At 44.6% G+C, this 22,802-nt stretch overlaps 1 long non-coding RNA gene across 1 annotated transcript in view; it reads left to right on the top strand.

Moving 5' to 3' along the window:
• Window positions 1–22,366, top strand: part of LOC129384368 (uncharacterized) — a 30,156-nt gene extending 7,790 nt beyond the window's left edge. The window contains exons 2-3 of the long non-coding RNA XR_008612099.2: window positions 17,518–17,638; window positions 22,205–22,366. This is a non-coding gene — a long non-coding RNA (uncharacterized lncRNA). The remainder of the gene's footprint in view (window positions 1–17,517; window positions 17,639–22,204) is intronic.
• Window positions 22,367–22,802: the final 436 nt, after the last annotated feature.

Genomic DNA, 22,802 nt, shown 5'->3' with positions numbered 1-22,802 from the left:
GATAAAGATAGCAGGTATCGGCCGAAGCATGGTTGTGCGCATTCTGCGTATTTGCCGCCTATTTCTGAATATGATCTATATGCTCTAATGCGCCAGATAAAGAAGCATAAACCACCTGAGTACGATAAAATTCGCTTTAAAGATCTGTTCTACAACTTTAATAAGCTAAACGAAGTTAGCATCAAAATACTAAATGCAATATTCGAAACTGGTGAAATACCTGATGAACTAAAGGTATCCATTGTGTTACCATTATATAAGAATGTCAAAAAGTCAGAGTGGGCAAACTACAGGCCAATCACAATTTCATCTTTGAAAAACGCACTGCATTTACCATGCAATCATTCTGCGACAAGGTTTCTTAAATTAGCACGGCACAGTTTGGATTTACAAAGAACAAGAACTCGGTTACACTACTTGAAGAATTTGCGGATTTTAACAACAATGCATTTGAAAATAACCACGTAGTACTAGCACTATTCTTAGGCCTAACCAAAGAATTTGATACAATAGACAATACGTTGCTGGAAAAGTTAAACTGTTTGGGCTTTCAGAACGAGTTTTAGAAAGCTTTTAGTAATTAAAATAAAAACAGAATACAGTGTGTGAGACTCGGGGACGTTTATGGAAAGGAAGGAAGGAAAAAGTAGAGAAGGAAAGGCAGGGAGGTTAACCAGTTTAGCGTAACCGGCTTGCTACCCTACACATGGGAGAGGGATGGGGGCGATGAAAGATGGGGAAGGGGGAGAGAGAGAGAGAGAGCACATATCACAGCACACAAACATCGTCCGGTAGAGTCCATCAATCTGGCATTGTACGTGATAACACTGTCAGAGCCGCTTGTCCAATCCCGTCTCTTTCAAAAACTGAAGTAGTCCCTTCGTCGCCTTCACCTGCGATGTCTTCTGTCGGCGGCATGTGAAAATCGTGTCGAGGGACAATGGTCTAGTGTCAAGGTGCGCGAGAACGGATGCCAGGGACTGTCGCTGAACATTATATTCAGGACAGTCGCACAGAATGTGTTGCAGCGTCTCCTCGCAAAGACAGGCATTGCAGAGAGCGTTGTCGGCCATTCCAATGCGGAATGAGTAAGATTTCGTGAAAGCCACCCCTAACCATAAGCGATAAAGCAGAGTCGCCTCGCTTCGGCGGAGTCCAGTTGGCATATAGAGATGCATCAAAGAGGGCAGGTGGTATTGACGGTTGCTCTGGTTGGTCTGGCTGTTTGGTGTGCACCATGAAGAGAGCGTCATCTCCTGTGCAAGCACTCGAAGTCTGCTAGCTGCGTCGGATCGTGAAAGCGGTATGGCCTCTTCTTGTGCGTCTTCAAGAGCTGCCCGAGCGGCATTATCGGCGTCTTCGTTTCCAGTGACGCCGCAGTGACTTGGCAGCCACTGAAACGTCACGTGGTGTCCTTTCTCCTGTGATGTATGGAGTAGGCATCTAATATCGAATACGAGCTGTTCGAATGGCCCGCGACGCAGAGCTGATAGTACAGATTGTAGGGCTGCCTTTGAGTCGCTGAAGATGGACCATTGTCGAGGTGGCTCTTGACTGACGAAACGGAGTGCAGCGCGAAGAGCAGCTAGTTCAGCAGATGTCGACGTTGTCGGGTGGTCAGTCCTGAAGCTGATGGTAATAGCTTTTGCTGGGACAACCACAGCACCGGACGAACACTGGGTGTTTGTGGAACCATCAGTATAAATGTGTTCACTGTCCGCGTACCTCTCGTGCAGAAGAAGCAGAGACAGTTGTTTGAGGACAGGCGACGACAGTTCAGACTTTTTTCTGATTCCTGGTACACTGAGATGTACTGTGGGGCTGATAAGACACCAAGGGGGTATCGATGGTTTAGATGCAGCGGTGAAGCCCGAGGGAAGTTTGTCGTTGTACTTGTTGATAGTTTTAGAGAATGATGATTGGTGCCTGTCTGAAGGTAGTGCTGCAAGGTGGTGATAGGGGGCACGTGCAAAATGTCTGATGTGCGTTCTCAGGGCTTCCACCGTAATGTGAGTTCGCATTGGATGGTCCCGAGCAATCGCAAGAGTCGCCTCTGTTGACGTACATCTGGGCAAACCAAGGCAGACTCTGAGTGCTTGAGCTTGTACTGCCTGCAGAACACGAATATTTGTCTTGCAGGTGTTGTTCAGTACAGGTAGACTGTATCTTAAAAAACCGAGAAAGAGAGCTCTGTAGAGTTTAAGCATTGCGTCTACTGACATCCCCCACGTCTTCCCTGTCAAGTATTTGAACAGCTGGGAAGTAGCTGTCAGGCGCCGTTTCATGTAGGCCACGTGTGGGCTCCAACAGAGGTCTCGATCAATAATGACGCCAAGGAATCTGTGGTTTCGGACATAGGAAATGGTCCGCCCATTGATTGAGATGACATAAGGCGTCATCGGTTTCCGAGTAAATGCGACTAGTGCGCATTTTTCAGGTGAAATGCTGAGACCCTGTTTACACAAGTAGTTCGCTGTCAAAGTGGCCGCTCTTTGAAGTCGCGCACGTATCTGAGGACGTGTGACTGCCGAAGTCCAGACGCAGATGTCGTCAGCGTATGTTGAAATCTTGATGGTAGTTGGCAAGCATTCAGCAAGTCCAACAAGAGCGAGGTTGAATAGCGTCGGGCTGAGAGCACCGCCTTGAGGAACGCCCCTGCTGGTATAGCGTCGCGTAGTTGGGCCATCGTCAGTTAACACATAGAATGATCTTGCAGACAGGTAACTTGCAATCCACAAGAAAACTCGACCACCTAGGCCAACCGTCGCAAGAGCGTCGAGAATGGCCTCATGTAATACGTTATCATATGCCCCTTTCACATCTAAGAATAAAGCTGCAGATAAACGCTTACGGGACCTTTCGTGCTGGACATATGAAACGAGATCAACTACACTGTCGATGGAAGAGCGGTCACGTCGGAAACCAGCCATGGAAAGCGGATAAATCTTGTAAAATTCAAGGTACCATTCCAGGCGGCCAAGGATCATCCGTTCCATTATCTTTCCTACACAGCTGGCCAGTGCTATTGGGCGGTAAGAGGTGAGTTCTAATGGGGATTTGCCCTGCTTTAAGAGTGGCACCAGGCGGCTTACTTTCCATTCGTCAGGAACATTTCCCTCCTGCCATGAGGAGTTGTAAAGGCTCAACAATTCTATCCGTGCGGACTCTCCGAGATAGCACAAGGCCCGGTATGATATACCATCTGGACCCGGAGATGATGAGCGCCTGCAGAGAGCTAGTGCCGCTTCGAGCTCCTCCATTGTAAAAGGAAGGTCCATGCGGCAATCACGGGAATGGGGGACGTCAGCTCGGGCTGGAGGATCTGGACGAGTCACTTGGTCTGCGATCCGCGCACAAAAGTCTTCTGCGACATCGATGTCTTGCCGCCCTTGGAAAAGCGCTAGCGCCTTGAATGGAAAACGCTGTTCCGGAAGGCAACGCAGACCTTGCACCGTTTTCCAAATGTGAGACAGTGGCTTGCGAGGGTCGAGTGTCTGGCAAAACGTTGCCCACCGTTCCGACGCTAATCTATCCATACGACGCTGAATCTTCTTTTGCATCCTCCTGGCTGCCCTAAGGTCATGGATTGATTTTTTTCGTCGATATCGACGTTCCGCCCGGCGACGAAGTGCTCGAAGTCGCTCTAATTCTATGTCGAAGTCATTTCGCGTGGAAGAGATCGTCATCATGCGAGTGGCGTTTTGCATCGTCATTTTAATCGTTTGCTCTAACCCAGAGGGTAGGCCCTCGCGGCAGGCATCTTCCATCTCAGATTTGAAGTTGGCCCATTGAATCGTCCGAATGGTATTCCGTGAGCCTGATGTAGACGACAAGCCTTTGATGTTCAGATAGGTGGGAATGTGGTCACTCCCATGTGTCTCAATGTCTGGAAACCACTTCACACATCTGGCGAGAGAGTTGGAGACGAAAGCAAGGTCGAGGCAGCTGCCGTATGTCACGCCTCGAAGAAAGGTGGGGCTACCATCGTTCAGGAGAGTAAGGCCATAGTTGTGGGCGATACTTGCCAATCTTCGTCCTCTTGCATTTGTCCTTGTACTTCCCCATGCTGGATGGTGCGCATTGAAATCTCCTATGATGACCCATGGGGCGGGACAAACACTCAAGATATCCTCAAATCTTTTGGTATCGAAATTGCTGGAAGGCGATATATACACGCCTATGAGAGTAAACAAGAGTTTGTTCTTTTTAACTGTGATGCATATATATTGATTGTCGTCGTGGGGCGCAATTGGTTGCAAAACATAGGTGAGTTCACGACGAACAAAAACGACGATTTTGCTGCATGCACCGTTTGTTGATGACATGATAAACTCGTATCCTGACAGTCTTATTGGTTTCGACAAGTTGGGCTCACAAATGACGATGAGTGGAAACCCATTGGTGTAGACAAACTGACGAAAATCTGAAATTCGTGATTTTAGCCCTCTGGCGTTCCACTGGATGACGGACGCTGCTTTGACTTCTTTCCGGAAGGATGGGGTATGAGTAGCCATCTTTCTAGTTGAGGGATGCAAGCACTGGGCTTAAGGCGTCCAACACTTTAAGTGCGCTTCGAGCAGATGGTGTCCTCATGTCCACTAAAAGCGCTCGAATGGCCTCCATGAGAGAACGTAGCACCGAGATGACTTGACGGTCTGTTTTGGGTGAATCTTCCATGGTCGGAGAAGGATCAGGTGGGGCCCCGACCTTCTGAGGTTCTTTCGCAAGGGAGCGGCTCGGTAGCGTAGGCCATTCCTCTAAAGATAGAGTCTTTTCTGCTTCCTTCGTGGAAGTGGTGGGCCCTTTCGCGGCGCGGCTAACTGGCACCGCAGAGGAGTGGGTACTGTCACTTCGCGCATGCGTCTTCTTCGAAGACGTACGATGGTGCCGACGTCGACGCCTACGCCGGACTACTTTGGCTGCCTCCCTGTGGGCCGAATTGTCTCTGGCCATTTGCTTGAGAACCGCGCGTTCCCTCTTGATGCGGGGACAGTCTTTCGACGAGGCCGCGTGAGGGCCGCTACAGTTGGCACACTTCAGGACCGTGGCACCGCAGGTCTGTTCTGCATGAGGTTCAGCGCAACGGGGACACAGTAGCGAGTTGGGACACACGCCCTTGACGTGTCCTAGCCTGAAACACTGATGGCATTGAAGCGGCTTCTGGATGAATGGTCGAACCGGATGTCGAAAATGTCCGACTTTAACGTGGGATGGGATACAATCCCCCTTGAATATTACTTTTACGCAGCGCGTATTCCCAAGGCGGCGCACTTGCGTAATGATCGTGCCTTCGTATGCCGGCTTGATGAGGCTAGGTAAGTCATCATTAGGAATGGCTATGTCGATGTCGTAAATCACACCGGCTATGGATGTGTCGTCGATCGGGATAAAGGGGCGCATTTTGATTCCGCCTAGCTCCGTGATCGCTTGAAGTTTTCCAAGCGCAGTCGCGTTGTACACATCTATGGCGAGTATATTCTTGCGGGGATTTATTCTTATATCTTTAATTTGATCCGGCACCGCACGTTCCAGAAAAATGGATAGGGCTTGCCTGTTCAGCAATCGTAGGTTGCTTGATGGCTCTTCCGGCATATAGATGATGACGTGTGGCCAGCGAGCAGGCCTTGACTTCATAGTCGTTGTGCTCGCAGGAGTTGACGGCGCTGTGTTGACGATTTTTCTTCTCGCCCTCTTACTCCGGACGGGTATGAAGCCGTCGTCGGATGAGTCGTCCGACATGGAGTACAGCTCGGTGTCTTCGGTGTCACTGGGGGAGCCAACTCGCTTCCTTGCGGTTGACGGCTGTGATGACGTCTGGCCAGGCGGGCCTCTAGCATGCTCCGCGTCCATGGCTGCAAGACGGGGAGGCGAGGCACCTCGAAAGCCGAAGATTTTACCAAAAATTCACAGAGCACAGAAACAAGTGTTCTGCCAAGAAGACACTTCGTCGTCTTCCGCCCGTTTATGGAAACTTTCAGCTAATGAACTATGGGGTGCCTCACGGTAGCATGCTCGGACCATTTCTTTTCAACATATATGTATCTGATCTGGGTTGTTAAAAACTATATATTAAAACTATATATTAAAAACTGTTTCTATAGGCAGACGATACAGCACTTGCGCTCGAGGTATCTGAATTTAAAGCAAACAATCAACCCTTTCAGCAGGATATTAGCAATGTACTAGACTGGTTTTCAGAAATGCAATATATGTAAATCACAAAAAAAAGCAGCTATGTTTTAGGAACCCGTATAAGAATATTTTCCTAGAGCTGCATTTATACTTGCACGGCTCGATGTGTTCCCCGTGTAAGCGTCTGCTTTTAGGGTACAAACCAGTTAAGTACCTGGGTGTTCTCTTGGACAAACATGTTATATGGACTGAACGCGCTACCTACATATCTAAAAGGATAAGGGCCCCTGAGGCAATGATGTACAACTTGCGAGAGAATGCGCCACTGAACTTGCGGTTAACCATGTACAAATCATTAATTGAATCTGTATTATTGTATGCGATAACATTATATGGCACTTGCTCACACTGTAAAAACCAAACCTTGAACAATACAGATGCACGAATTGCAAATACAGCAACTTACGGCACTTCATTGCAATCAGCTGACATGGGAAAAACATGCGTTCTTCTTGGTGTAGTACGAATACAGCAACTCTTTAATTTTGTTGGGCTTTCGCGGCATTAGATTTCTGATTTCAACATACCAGTTCACCAAAAACGTAACATTACGTACAAGAGAGCGCTTCGTTAAATCACGTTGCCATAATAATTATGGTATCAAGGGGCTCGAATATTATGTTCCAAGTCTTATTAATCAAATTGACGAGAGCCTGTTGGGAATTACCCTCAAAAGAAAAATGCATAAAGAAATTAGAAAATGGTGTGTGTCTGTGGGGGCCAATATATAATGTAACAAAAATGTTTTTGGATGTACAGAATTGCCTGAACATCCAATAGACTTTTTTTCTCTTACACTTTGTTTAAAGACAACATAGATCTCTCTGTGTGTCCAATCCGGTTTTTGTAAAATGCTGTTATATACACCTGGAATATCTTGTGAATTGTTAAATTTGGAGAAATAATGGGTAGCACGTGATGGTAATACAATAACTCTGTGGCACACTTTTGTTACATAAATTTAGACGCTCTGTTTACTGCCTGGTTGGTTGACAAGCGCAATGTACTTAGACCAATCTATTGAATGCTATTATTACCAAATGTATTTTTTTAAAATTAACATTAAATTGAATGAGTTGAATTGAATGTATCGTGGGTATGTGTGAGGCTTGTCAGTGCAGCGCGATAGGAAATATGCTTCTAGAATCCCCATTAATATGCTCGCGTAATTTGGTGCAAAAGGCGTACCCATACTTGTCCCACGTATTTGTAGGTAGTAACTCTCCTCAATTTCCAAGTCGTTATGGGTTACAACTAATTCAAGGAGAGACAAGTAGACTTCAATAGAGTGTTGTGGATTGTGTTTAGACAGTGTTTCTTTTATCGAAGCTAAAGCATCGGGAATTGGAATGTTGGTTATAAGGCCGTGCCGTCTAGTGTTTCAAGAATATCTTTTGGGGTAGTGTGCCTTTAGCATTATTCTCCGCCATAATTCTCATTAGGTGAGGCGTATCTTCTACAAATGATGGAAGTGCTTTTGGAATGTCACCAAGGAAGTGGTTAAGGAATGGGGAGATGGCCTCTGTCGGTGTGTTCTTGTTTGATACTATGTGGCGCCCTGTGATATTAGTGGTCTATAGTTCAGTGGATGGAATTTTATGCATCTTTGGAAGGAGGTAGAAGCATCCGGCATTTCTGTTGCTTGGGCTAAGAAATTTGTATTATTATGGTGTTATAAATTCATCACCCAGAACTGATTTCAGCCTGTTGGTAAATTTCATTGTGTAGGATAATGTCGGATTGTTATGTAGCTTACGGTAATGTTCTGGATTCTTTAGTTGTCTGTAAGCCTCGTGCTTGTACTTTTTCTACTGGCCAAATAACTATACTTTCACCTTTATCTGGTTCCTTAATAAGAATCTGATTCCGGCAATTATGATTTGAAATGATACGACTCTCCGACTCAGTTATGTTTTTAGGTCCTTTAGTTGTCTTGAATTGGCTTATAAATTCTTTACTCACTGCTTTAAGATATAGGTCAAGTTCTATGGCTTGTTCTTGTTCGGGAGTCCAAGTAAATTGGGCTCCAAGTGGTGTCGTCCCGGTATCTGGTGTATTCTCTGCGAAAAAGTGTCCGATACACATTCATCGGGAAAGTTCTGAAAGGTCCTTGTGAAGCTCGAATTGGATTTATTACTCCTTTTAAGTGTGAACGTTTATTCAATAAATCATGAATTACGTACAAAACACTGCTTGGACCCATACCTGCAAAGGCTAGTGGCCGGTCGAATATAAAAATTACATACAATTCAGCCGCAGAGCGTGAAGGGCTGGAGAACAATTAAGATGGATACAACACTATAATATACAACTGTAATAGAGCATGTTTACAAAATACACGCAACGAATCCAAGAGAAAAATATAACGAAAAAAGAAAATTCCCATAAGAGTTTCAGACCGAGTTTCATTGCACTTTTAATGAAGGTTCGTGGTCATTTTAAAATTTATCGCTGCTTTAACCCATATCGGTAGTTCATTCCACATTTTGACACCACTGAACTGGATCAAGTGTTCACCATGTACATTGTTACATTTGGGCTGTTTAAAATTGCAATTGGATTCTTGGCTTGTACTACGAGAAGGTAAAACGAAGATGAATAATGGAAGGGGAGAATGAGTGTTTATGATACCGTTGATCAACAGCGGAGTTGTATAGTTGCGCAAACGATAGTACCGGATTATCATGAAAAACGTTGCTCCCGGAATTATCCCGGAGTAACCTGTTGTTATGCGACAAAAGTTTGTGTGTTGTTCGTAGGACAAAAGTTTAGACCCTTGGTGAGCACGCGCATTTCTCCTTTACTGAATGTTTTTGAAATGTCCACAACATTAGACAGGTTTAGTTTTCTCGAAGCTTCGGCCACGTCTGGTATTTCTAGACTCGAGGTCCCTTTTCTTGGCGTGAGGTGGCTGTTTTCCTGGAAGGTAGTTATTTTATTGAATTTGCTTTTTTACTTCGTTTTTGAACCAAATTTCTAGACTGCTTTTCGTCATAATGCTCCAAATTTTCTTCTCATCCGGTGTCACAGCTATGTTCTGCAGTGTGTGGCTAAAGCTTTCGACTTGATCTTCGCAATGTTGCCTTGAGGATATTCAAAAGTGAAAGTGAAGCATTGTTCAATGTTGTTTGCCAGTTCGCAGGATTGTGTAGTGGCAATGTGCATAGAAGTGGAATAACCTTCAGTGTTGTCGCGATCCACATCGCGAGCGGGGTAATGAAGAAGAGAATACGACGACGTTAGTCGGAGGAGTGTAGCAATAAATGGGTTCTACCGGCAGTATCCTAGTGAAATCTTTACATTGGTGCAGTGGAAAGTAGGAACCTGTGGAGAAGAAGATGAACGTCGCGTTAAACGAAGGGCAAATCACCATGGAAGGTTACAAAGCAAGTGACGAACACCATGCCAGGCCACTGGACGATGTCGCCACACCTGATGTTCTATGGAGCATTCCAAGTGCCTCCGCGTTTAAGGCTGACAACACCGTCACTATAGGTACCATTTAGTGGTTTAGTGTCTCAGCCACTGACGTACGTTATGATTACACATTTTAATGTACCATCAAAAAGACAACACTCGCACGCCTAAAGCAAGCGACAAGCACACGCCAGGCTCGGTACTTCATAACCAGGCATACCTCCATAAGTCCAAGTAGCACAGAGTCTCACGAATATGCTGAAGGAACGGTGTTCCTTGTTAAATGAGGTGTTCTGACAAGGCCGACGCTTGTAAACAACCTAAACATGTCAGCATTGATGGACACTGGTGCCTCCGTGAGGCTAATTATGGAAACCATAGTGGAATCAGCCAGCATCATATGCGGAAAACCTATTCGTGTCAGTAGCTACGATGGTTCATGTCGGGATTACCATACATGGACAACAGCAGCTGTTGAGTTTTAAGGTCAGAAGTTCATAAGGTGGAAGCGGTAGTCGTGTCAGCGGTGAACTTCGCCTTTCTTTTATTAAAACCTGACACGAAGAATGCGAAGATGAACTTAATATGGAATGACGAGGGGACTATTGAAAAACCTGAGCAAGATAGGTGTTCGGCGGAAAAATCCGATGAACGAAAGCCATCATGCGCAGAAGACGTGCCGCTTAAGTTCCCCGAGTTAATCTGCATTGGGCTATATCCCGAAGCCACAGCCACGATTGAGGTGCTGTTCTTTTTGTGCGACAGCACAGTAGTCAGAAAAAAAAACTGTACAGTGTCAGCCATGAAAAGAAAATGTGGCTAAGACAAGAACTTCAAGGCATGCTAGAAGCAGGGATCATTAGGCCATCGACATCCTGTTTTGCTTCCCCTATTACCATTGTACCAAAGGAAGATGGATGATTCCGACTGTCCACCAAATGATAAACAGGCAGACCGATCTTTTTCCATACCAGATGCCTAGGATAGGTGATATCAATGACGAGACAGGAGGATGCGGATGTTTTTCACGGATATACTTATGCAAGGTGTACTTGCAAGTACCACTGAAAGAAGAGACTAATAGGTTTAGGGTATTGTCACACTATTCGACATCTACAAGTATAATCGGTTACCATTTGGCTGGAAGAATTCTGGGTCGTAGTTCCAGAAGTTGGTGAACGAAAAGCTGAGCAAATTCATTGAAAAAATTTGCAATGTATATGTGGATGATATCATTGTCTACTCCAGGACAAGGGAACATCAGGAGGAAAATTTGTGTAAAGTACTTCAGGCACTAAGCACCGCACGACTTAAAATTAACATGAAGAAAAGTGAGTTTTTTTGTAATAAGGCGGTTTTCCTCGGAATGGTCTTTGATGGTGAAACGAAAAGAACCAAGGAAGAGAGTGTTCAACGCATCAATAAAATGTTGAAACCTTATGTCCATTTCCGTGCACTCATAAGAGACTAAGCCAGAAAAACGAAATGCCTCACCGCATTGACCCAAAAGGGCGTACCGTTTATGTGGTCACAAGAATGTTAGAATAGCTACACCGAGCTTGTCCGCATCATTTCATCGGACCGTGTATTTATGCTCCCCGACTTCAAGCTGCCTTTTGAGCTCTATACCGAAGCACCTTATTATGGAGTAGACGCTATACTCTACCAGCGTGATGCTACAAAGTACCAAGGAAAGGAGCTCAGGGTAGTAGGTTATTACTCTTCCATTTTTACGAAGACGCAAGAAAATTATGTAACTACGGAGAAAGAAGCACTGGCGGTGGCGTTAGCCTTGAGAAAGTTCAGAAGCTACCTAGAAGGCAACCACTTCAAGCTGTTCACGGACAACTAGGCGTTCACGTACCGGCTAGTGCTCTCGCAGCCGAAGGGCAGAATAGCTCGATGGGTTAGCGAAATACAAAAATTCACCTTTGACGCCATACATCGCCCGGGACAGAAACATCAAGATGCCGATGCCGTATCTCGGCTTCACGTGCCGCTTGAAACCTCAACTAGAAATGCAAACCTGTTACAGTTTTGGGAGGGCACACAGGAGATAGCAGTAAAGAACGGGAAATTATACGTCCTGGAGGCCAAAGTACTAACAGTCCTGAAGCTTTGCCACACTAGTGCAGAGTCGGGAAAGCACAACGGATTCTGGAGGACATTCCACAATATAGCCCAGCGTCTCACTTGGAAAACCATGAAAGAATAAATCACAAATTATGTGAAAACTTGTGATCGCTGTCAGCTTGTGAAACCCAAGTACAAGCCTAGAGGTGACACAGTGGTCTTGCCAGAGTATTCTGATAGCCCCTTCGAGTTACTTCGTCTTCATTTCTCTGAAATCAAAAAGAAGGGGGAGGGAGTTAGGAGAGCGCAAGGATGCCTGGTCGCCATGAACAAGTGCACGCGTTTTGTCGCCACCAAAGCTGGAAAGGAGAACGCAAACTGCGTGATATTATTGCTGAAATGAGAACTCTTCAAGAACGTCAGAGTCGTCGTCGCAGACAGTGGCCCAGCATTTAAAAGCGAAAAACTGCGGGTTTGCGCTGAAACAATGTATAGCCCCCTTCACTTCCAGCAGCTTACTACCCGGAAACGATTTCCTACGCAGAGCGAATGATAAGACGCTTGAAGGTGTACATACAGTTGTACCCCGAATTCAAAGGCTGCTGGAAGGGGCCCTTGGAAGCCACTGTTGCACATCACAAATATCATGTACAGCAGACCTGGAGTGCAGCCCACCTTTTGTAGCATTCGGCACGAGTTCATGGCTGCCAGCGGACCACGAATTGGGCTTGGTGAAGCAAATTGATCTAAAGGAACATCCCAAGACTTCTCAACAGCGACAAAAATATGGAGTGGCACCGAAAAACAATTTTGACCGAATACACTACAGAAAGATGCCAGAGTTTGAACCAGATTCGTAAATTATCGTCCAAAAGGGAATTCATTCGAAAACACCTTTTACAGAACCTTACTAAGTCGTCAAGACAACTAGATAGTAAGGACTGCTGAACATATTATACTAAGGACCCAGCGAAAAAGTACAAGAGGCTTCAATTGGGAACGTGCTACCGTATTATCATCGTCCGGGCCAGGACAGCCGAATGGGAATGTGTGGCGGTGCACATCGCCAGCTGAGTAATGACGACGAGGTTAGCCGGAGGAATGTAACAATAAATGGGTTGTAACCGCAGTACCCTAGTGAAATCTTTACAATTGTTAGGCCTTTAGGGATTATAATGTTCTCTGTGCAGACTGTGTACGTATTCAGACGGGAGGTGTAGCTCCCACCTTTTTTGGTAACTTTTCTAACCTGCAGGAATTCGGTGCTCCGTGGCAGAGAAGAGTTATTGGCTTGCAATGGCTGTCATTTATTTGTCTTTTTATGGGTAGATGTGCGTGGGGTGTGTTTCTGTTTGGCAGGTTTCCTACCGTATGGCCTCGATTAATTCCAGCTCGGTTTCTGTTTGACTTTCGGCGTGTGCAGGCGCGCGTGTAGGTGTCTGTGTGAACACTTCGGTAGTGGATGTTTTGTTGTCTGTTACAGTTGTGTCAGTTTCCACGGCCGTTGATGCCGTTTTTGGAATAGTTTTTCTCTTTTGGCTCGTTTCACATTCTGCTGTGTTCCGAATGTTCCTGAGGTGACTGTCGCAGTTGGGTTGTTCGGGGTCCTAAAGTCGGCAGAGTCGCTGGGGTGGTATCTGGGGTATATTTAAAGAGTGTTTTTCTGTACTTGTCCTTAATGAACGATTTGATGCGTTGACAAACCAGCTGTATTCCTTTCCGGCTTAAGTGGAAGCCGTCCCAAGCTAGGGGTCCATGCGGTGCTTCGGGTATTTCTGCGCGGTGAATTGTGTCAACGTTCTTGCGGAAGTGTTCTAAGTTGAAAATTAATGAGTTGAGCTTGTTGGTCTCCTCATTGTACTTCATGAGTGCGTTAGTATTTAGATTAGTGAGCGGTGTTTGTTTTGTAGAGGTGGAGCGACAGTTGTTATGGCTGTGCGTGCATTCGGGCCAGCGGCTCTTGGTGTCCTTTTTTTCGCCTTTTCTTTTTTTCTTTTCTCGCCGCCTTCCCACTCCCCCGCTCTTGCCCTCTCGTCTTGGGAACTACGCTTAGACACGCCAGATGACAGCGCTCATTCTCTTTGAAGTCTCTCCCTTTACAACCAGCCACCACCGACAACGACCGCACGTGACGTCACTCTACTAATCCGTTAAAGCTAACATACCCAGGACCAAGAAAGGGCCTCCTATCGAAACGTTGGCCTGCCTTTCTGAGGCCCCTTATCTCTGTTCATAGCCTTTATACCACCGTGTGATATTTCAGCTGTCAGCCCCAATCTTGATTTTGAATTTCCATGCCAACTGAGGAGATTATGGAGGAGATTAATGCTAAATGAACAATACACCAAAGCATAATTCTCGCACCACCAGACGTCACGGCCCTGCATACCAACATTCCAATCCCTGACGGTTTATGTTCGATAAAAAAACGCTGTCTAAACGCAATGCACAACACTCTATTGAAGTCTACTTGTCTATCCTTGAATTAGTTCTAACACATACCTCGTTGGAATTTTAGGAGAGCTACTACCTACAAATATATGGGAAAAGTATGGGTATGCCTTTTGGACCAATCTGCGCGAACATATTAATGGGGATTCAAGAAAGTGATTTCGTATCACGCTGCACTGACAAGCCCCACACATGCCTAGGATACATAGACGAGATATTCGTACTATTGCGACATTGTAGTATATGTGTAGTATGTAGTATTTAGTATTTCTAAATTTTCTAATTTTATTTAGTATTTCTAATATGTAGTATTTCTAAATTCTTTTCACCCAACAATAAAATTGAGATCACAATCTTCAACGAAGCGTATAAACTTTCTGGAGACAACAATATTCATTGGCAATGGGACACTGAAGACAACGCTGTATGGGCAGCCTTTCGACAAACAACAGTACCTAGAATTTACAAGCCAATTCGAGACATTGCAAACAAGACATTTTTAAAGGCTGAGCCACACGACCACGTTGCATTTGCGTTGAAAACCATGACTACAAAGATAGACTTGATCACCTTAAAAAAAACCTATCAAACAGGAACCACCGAAACAGTGCCCTTCAACAAGCCTACACCGATGCAACCAAACTCATCGAGTCTAGATCCTCAAGCCCCGGTCTAGGATCACAAGAACAACAACGCTTCTTCTTGCTACTAAATTCTCAAACGCACTCCTATATGTGAACAATATTCTCCGTAATTACTACCCTATTCTCACCAGCAACCATAGATCTAATAAGATTTTTCCCGACCCGCCCAGAGTAGCCTACAGACGCAACACACATTTTAAGGATATTCTTGTTCATGCCAAACTAACGAGAAAGACGAAGTTACCAGCCGGCCCCTGTGGCCACGCCAGGTGCTCTACATGCAAACATATTCGATCTACTACTACAGTAAAAGATACAGCGTCGAATTACTCACACAACCTAACTTCGAGTTTCACCTACTCATCAAGCAACCTAGTCTACTGTCCAGAATGTGCCGCTTGTAGCAAGCAATACATAGGTGGGACTGGACAACAAAACCATACAAGACTCAATGGTCACCGAGCAGATACATAACACAATTTACCTAAAGCAGTAGCCAGCCTCTTCAAGTGAACATAGTCACACATTCGACAAAGCAAGGCTCTATATACTACAAATTTCCGTTGCCCTCGGAAGAGGAAATGTACGGAATCATACCTCATACACAAGTTTAAATGCCTACACCCGACGGGAATTAATTTGGCATGTGGCAGCTTAGAATCTTTAAAAAGTGGTACTTAAATATGAAATCCTCATATCATGAACAAAGGCACAAAACACATTGTGCCACCAACTAACCTTAATTTCTTAACATGACCTATTCCTCTATGTCCAATTTTTCCCTGCCTACTACTGAAATTAATATACTCTTTCATGTCTTTAGGTTTAGATCAACTGTATGACCCCTTTTCCTATATACGCCTGTCCCCGCCCGATTTTACTCATGCCACCCTCCTATTCGGGTTTCAACTCCCCGCCTTTTATGTCTGTTTATATATATATATATATATAAACACCCTCACCAACATAGTTCGAAAACCCAGGTGCCAGGATACTTTTTTCAGCGCCTCAGCCACGCAGGGTATCGCCACTTCTGTATGCTGCCGTGACGACTCTTACGTTGCGCTACTGGGGCTCACGTCGCTTGGAAGACCAAGCATTGCACCCCAGACATTTTAACTCCTTCAAGATTACCCGATGCATTGCTGCTACGCTACTCTAGACATTCTGTCAAATGATGTATTTTTGCACCTTTTTCGTTATTCGTCCACTGACCGCCACACCGGCTCTTAGAAAGCCGCAAAAACATGCCGCCAACGACACCCCTAACTGCTCCCGGACGTCTTGCTTCCCCAACACCCTCCCATGCCTTCCTTTTTCTTTTTTTGTTTTACCTCGTGGTGTCTGTTTTTTCTTCCTCCCTTTCTTATCTTTTCTCCCCGCCCTTCCATTCCCCGGCTCTTGTCCCCTCATCTTAGGAACCACGCTTACAGGCGACAGCACTCTTTCTCTTGGAAGTCTCTCCCTTTACAACCAGCCGCCATCGACAACAACCGCATGTGACGTCCCCCTATTAACTCGTTAAAACTAACATGCCGAGGATGACGAAGCGGCCTTTGACGAAGATAGGTCCTCCTATCGAAACTTTGGCGTGCCTTTCTGAGGCACCTTATCACTGTTTATAACATTTATACCACAGTGTGATATTCCATCTGTCAGACGCTTTCTTGATTTCAGAGAATGCAGCATTGGAAATTCAATGCTGAGAACAAGAGTGTGAGGACAGTTTTAGCTGAGAATTGCGAAAGAGAAAGACATGGTGACAAGCAATACTAATGCACACAGCCCATATCAAACACGTCATACAAGATATTTGACCAAACACTTCCTAATTAAAAAAAAACTGCCTGCGGTGATAGCACAGTTCGTCCATGAGTTGGTTTGCTCGAATAGGCGGACATTACTTGCACAAAAAATTAAAATGCCTAATGGACTAACTATAAAAGTTCGGTAATCAGGTTTTTAAATAATTACCTTAAGCACATATGCCAATTTACAAATTAGAGCGGTTGAGACTGCAAGGCATGTCCACTTGAAAAGAATTGTGTGGGTGATACCGTTCACGCGATATGCGCCGTCAAACTTGCGGTAAAAATTCACTGTCGTTCCACGTAGTTTCTTAACAAAATGTCGTTTTATGCACTGAAGCAGAACATTTACTGGAACGTCAATGCATTTCTCCTCAAAGTTGGGAAATTAAGTTCTCGTAATTGGTGTCCTTTCGAGAATTTGTTCGAAGTGGATCCGCCTTGCAAACTTACGGGCTAGACTTTGTAAATTGCAATATGCGCCATAATGCGCATAATTAAAAATTAATTAGTATTGTTTGCTTAATTATACAATTATGCATTTGAATTTTTTGTCAGTGGATGCCCACCTCTTCCAGTAGACCAGCCCATGAACTAGAATTGTGCTTGCCACAGGCAACTTATATTTTCGAAAGTGTTTGCTGAAACGCACCGTAAGTATATGGTCACAACGAAGATATGATGTGGGCTGTGACCATTAGCATTGCTTGTCTCGTATATATATATATATATATATATATATATATATATATATATATATATATATACGAGACAAGCAATGCTAAGCAATGCCGTGCTTAATTCGCCTGGTGAGGCGCATTCAACCATTCATATGCATGCCTTCATGTCGAGTGACCGAATATGTCATACTCTATTATATTGTTTTGTTAGCTGCCAAGAAGGTGCAATTATATATTACTTCTTCATTAAAGGGAAGTGCTACTTCAGAGGAGGGGCATATGAAGTTGGAGAGGCAACGCATGACATAAAGCAGTGCATGACATGGACTTGTTTCCGACAGAACAGCACTCATGGCGGGATGTTTGGTGTAGGGTGAGTATAATTTTATTATACATATATATACATACATATATCACCATAGCATTGCTTATATATTCTATATAGTTCAGCATTTCTTGCCACGAAACATTCTATACTATTTTCATTCACGCAATGAACTTAGGACATCTGGAAAATGCTACAGTGATGTTTTCTTTAAAGGCAGCAATATCAATTTTCATGCAAAACAGGCAGTGCTGATTTCATCATCAGTCATCATTAGTAGAGGAGGAGGCCCCGGAGTTACAAAAACTGTCAGGCGGATCTTTTATTAGTGATTTAACAATATAGTATTTAATACATTATCGCAACATACCAGCGACAGAAATCAGATTGCACTAAGTTAATGAAGCAGATAATCAAATACAAGAAGAGTGTTTACAATAATTGAAGTTCAAGTCAAACACAAGCAAATGAAAGAGATACTGCGTATCTCTTTCCCTAACTGGTCAATTACTGCGTAATTGACCAGTTAGGGAAAAATAGGAATGACATATAAATATACTCGAGGTTAATGTAGCAGATAATTGGAAGCAGAAGTATGCTAACAATATGCGAAGTAGAAGGCACATATAGCCTATCGAACGAAAAACTTCAAACGTCTAAGACAAATTAAGAAAGACAATGGTATTTAGAGCATAGAAGCAATACATTAGGCAAGTACAGAAGAAACGAAAAACCTAAAATTTCTAAAAAAGATAAGTAAAGAGGACATAGGAGATAGAGAATAAAAGCAATACATTAGGCAAATACAGAAGCATTGTAAATTGTAAGATCAATTAGTATAGAATATATGTTCATAGTATTGAGTTTGTTGCCAGTAGTGTTGTAAATATTTCGTCCTATCACTTTTGACATGACATGACATGACAAGAACTTTATTTGAGTCCTGCGGGACTGAGATCTTGGGGAGCTAAAACCGAAGGCTTCCGAAGATCAAGTCCCGAAGATCTCTTCTGAGCTTTAAGTTTGTGCGGCAGGCTTACTATGGAGTGGTAGTTTATTCCAGTATCAAATAGCCATAAAAAGGGCAGCAAACCTTATATAATTAGTGCTTACTTGACAGGGTAAAAGTTCTTGCCAGAGGAAAATCTCATATCGTTAGTGTTGTTAAGAGCAGATATATAAAATGTGTCTAGAATGATTGCATGGTTTAGTCTGTGGTATATTAGTAAGACCAATTGGAGCTGGAGCATATAGTCTAATGGTAGTATCTTTAAGGAAGTGAGAATTAATGCTGCATGTGACATGTAAGTAGAGCAAGTAATTATTGTCAAGGCTTGATTTTTCAAGTCTAGATGTGATATCTGCGTGGAATATGTGTTTCCCCAAACCGAGGTACAGTATTCTAAGTGGCAATGTCTAAATGCGTAATAAAGTGAAGTTCTTATGTTTTGTGCGAAATGCGAGCGCGTTCAAATTAGCGCTTTTATTCCAAAAGCAATTTTTTAGATCATCTCAGCATGCAAGTTAAATTTAAGGTGATGGCCAAGTTTCACGCCAAGGCACACAACTTCACGTGCAAGTGAAAGAACATGAGCTGTGGTGAGGGTGCGATGAAAGTTTGTGTATGAAAAAGCGCAAACTGCGTTTTGGAAGGGTTGATCCAAAGTTTATTACTTCTGCACCACTCAGATAACTTGTTGAGGTAAGAATTTAGTCTGTTTATTACAGTATTGATGTATTTGCTATTAGTAAATATGGTGGTGTCGTCAGCATACAGTATATATGAAGTACTGGTTAAACAGTGAGGAAGGTCATTAATGTACACGAGGAAAAGTAAAAGGCCTAAGAGCGAGCCTTGTGAGACACCCCTAGTGGCTCATTTAGTACGTGACAGTAAACCACCGAAATCTACCACTTGCGTTCTGTTAGATAACTGTGGATGAGCGAAAGAGCTTGGCCACGAATGCCCAGAGCCTCCAACTTGTACGAAAGAATGTTATGACATATGGTTTCAAATGCTTTAACGAAAACTGAGCCAACAATATAGCCGTGGTCAAGGGCGTGTCTTTTGTCAGTGAATGATGTTTTAGCTGTTTCAGTCGAATAACCTTTACGAAACAAATGATGCTCAGGCGAGAGAAGATTAAATTTGTGAAAGTAGTTTGGCAAGCGGTTTACAAATAGTTTCTCAGTAAGTTTACTAAATGGGATAGCATGCTGACTGCGTGACAGCTTGAAATTAGTTCTTTGTCCCTTTTTTAATATCGCAGTTATTTTACCGTGTTTTGATTCGACGTGGAAAACGCCTGTTTTGAAGATCATTTCACAATGAGCGCAAGTACGTCGGCGATATCAGATGATATGTTACGTAGGAAGACGCAGATGAAAAGCTATATAAAAGTATATTTACAAGGAAATACGCCGCGCTTGGCCAAGAGGCAACAGCCTGCGCTAGCGTCTAATCGTCGTCGTCGTCTTCCCACTGCTCGCCTCTTCGTCATCGCAAATACTGTTACGTAGTACTACCCCCGGAGACAAAAGCGCCGTCACGGAGCGACTAAGGACCGGACTCGGAAGCAGTGTAGTAGGTCTTGATCCTACTGACGTGCACGACATCACTAGATGCCAGAGTAGAGAACGAGGTTGAACTCACCGAAGCAATTTCGTACGTCACAGGCGTCACCTGGCGCAGCAAGTGGTAGGGCCCCGTGTATCGCGAGAGGAGCTTTTCTGAAAGTCCGACGTGACGAGTGGGTGACGACAGGAGCACGAGCGCACCAGGTGAAAACCGTACGTCACGGAGGCGGCCGTTGTACTGGCGTTGCTGAGTGATTTGTGAGGCCGTCAGTCGAGTACGGGCAAGCTGGCGTGCATGGTCGGCGAGGGCAATGGCGTCGCACGCATACTCGCTTGTTGAGATGGCAGCAGGAGTAAGTACCGTGTCAAGGGGCAAGGTCGGTTCGCGACCGTACAGAAGATAAAATGGAGAAAATCCGGCGGTGTCATGCTGGGAAGAATTATGCGCAAATGTGACGTAAGGAAGGGAAATGTCCAAGTCGTGGTGGTCCTTGGAAGCGTACTTGGACAGCATATCGGTAAGAGCACGGTTTAATCGCTCTCTCAGGCCATTGATTTGAAGATGGTATGAGGTAGTCAGCTTGTGTTGAGTGGAGCAGGAACGCACAATGTCGGCGATAACTTTCGAGAGGAAGTTACGACCACGGTCAGTCAGTAAGCAGCTGTCGCGGGGCGCGACGAAGCATGATACTGTCACGCAAGAGAAAGTCCGCGACGTCAGTGGCGCAACTGGTAGGGAGAGCCCGCGTGATAGCGTATCGGGTGGCGTAATCAGTTGCGACGGCTACCAATTTGTTCCCAGAGGATGACGTGGGAAAGAGACCGAGGAGGTCTAATCTAACACGAAAGAACGGTTCCCCAGGGACGGTGATCGGCTGGAGATAACCGGCAAGTAGCACCTGAGGTGTTTTCCGACGCTGGCAGGGATCACAGGCAGCAACATAGCGCTTAACTGCGGAACGGTCTTTAACTTATTCAGTTTTTCTCTATTTTTCGCATCTATCATCAGGATGTTCTTGCGACCATTGATACTGATCTCGTTGATTTGTCTAGGCGCCACACTTTCAGTATATTCGGTTAGAAATTGCCTGCTTTGGGAGCTGATGCTGTGTGACATCGAGAGCGGTACGTAAGAAACCATGAAGGATTCCTGCTCACTCTGATTTGCTGAAGCCTTCTCAGTCGACATACGGCGCATCTTCATACGGCAGCCCATGGCTACAGTTTACTCGTAGCAGCTCTCCCAGCAACCGAGCTTGTCCTAGCATTCAAAAGCACGTCGTCCAAAACATGAGCGCTGCAGCAGGCGAGTCACCTTGTTTAGGTGGTCGTGTGAGCGGAGCGTCTTCTTGCTCATACTTGATGAATGGACTCTCATAAAAATGGCAAAAACGTTAAAAACTGCATAACCGCGAGATGCTCAGAGCACCGGTGAACCCTGGGCACTTATCTATCTTCCTCTCCGCTTAAAAGCTTTAGCACGCCGCTTAGGGCCAGTAATGACTTCGCAAAATCGGCACTATTCTGCCCGTAAAGAGCCGCACCAGTAAAATTATATCCCTTTCAGGTTTTAACACTGATATTGTTTTGAACATAATAATATCAGTGTTAATAAGAATAGTGTTAAATTTTAGTAGTCTGAAAATGTTTGCCATATAAGTCATGCACAGTGAATGTTATGTTTAATGACGTCTGATTGTGGGCTGCCACTCACAATTCTGAGCGATAATTTGGAGATAAATGAAAGGCCTGGTTCGAAGAACCACTGGGGCTGGACAGTAGCGAAATCTACCTTGCACATAGAACATGCCTCAACATATAATATACAAATGCCCATATACATGAGTTTGCACACAGCAACACAGATACCGACGGCGAAAATTTGCCTTGAGTGTCCGCGTAATTTCTATTGCAAAATAAAAGAATATGAACGTCAAATTAACACCCCCTAGAGTATGATTGCCCGCATCACATTCGTGTAGTGAGAATTTGTCGCCCCCTGTTGCTAGCTACTTCAAATATTCCATTTATTTTCAGGTGCGGAAAGGTGCTCGCATCGCCACCATGCAAAAAGATACCTACAAGGGAAGGTATCAACCCGAAATGTTGCGAGTATATAGAGTGCCCAAAAAGATGAATTCGCGGATAAACTATTCGTACTTGAACAAAGACAACTTGAGTGCAAGAAGCACATTATTATATCGTCTCAGCAGTGTTGTCTATACTCGACAGCGTACCACTGTTCCGTATCTGGAGTTACACCACTGGTGAAACGTAAGGGCTTTTTTTTTAATTTGTCAGGTAGTGGGCAAGACAGCAACACTGAGCAGCCACGGTGAGAAAGGTGCACCAGAGCTGGCAGGGAAAGCTCCCCTTTAAACGTTATTCTGCGTATACATAGTAACTTTGAGCTTGATGCGATTTATAGTGCGATATTGTACGCTACACCAATAACAGCCACCCTGGTGTAGTGGACAAAGCATTCAGCCACGGACGCCCTCCTCCAGGCTGAAGTGACCTGTTATTTCTGTTGCCATGCAGCTCTATGGTAAGTACGTCCGGCTCAAGAAAAAGCAAGAAAGGTAGCTTTTCCCATATTCCCATCCGCGATGGCGATAGAAGGCTATGCTTTTTC

The sequence above is a fragment of the Dermacentor andersoni genome, chromosome 8 (genome assembly GCF_023375885.2).
Source record: "Dermacentor andersoni chromosome 8, qqDerAnde1_hic_scaffold, whole genome shotgun sequence".
Lineage (NCBI taxonomy): Eukaryota > Metazoa > Arthropoda > Arachnida > Ixodida > Ixodidae > Dermacentor > Dermacentor andersoni.
Note: the sequence above shows the minus strand (reverse complement) of the source record. Positions and strands in the feature narration are given on the sequence as shown.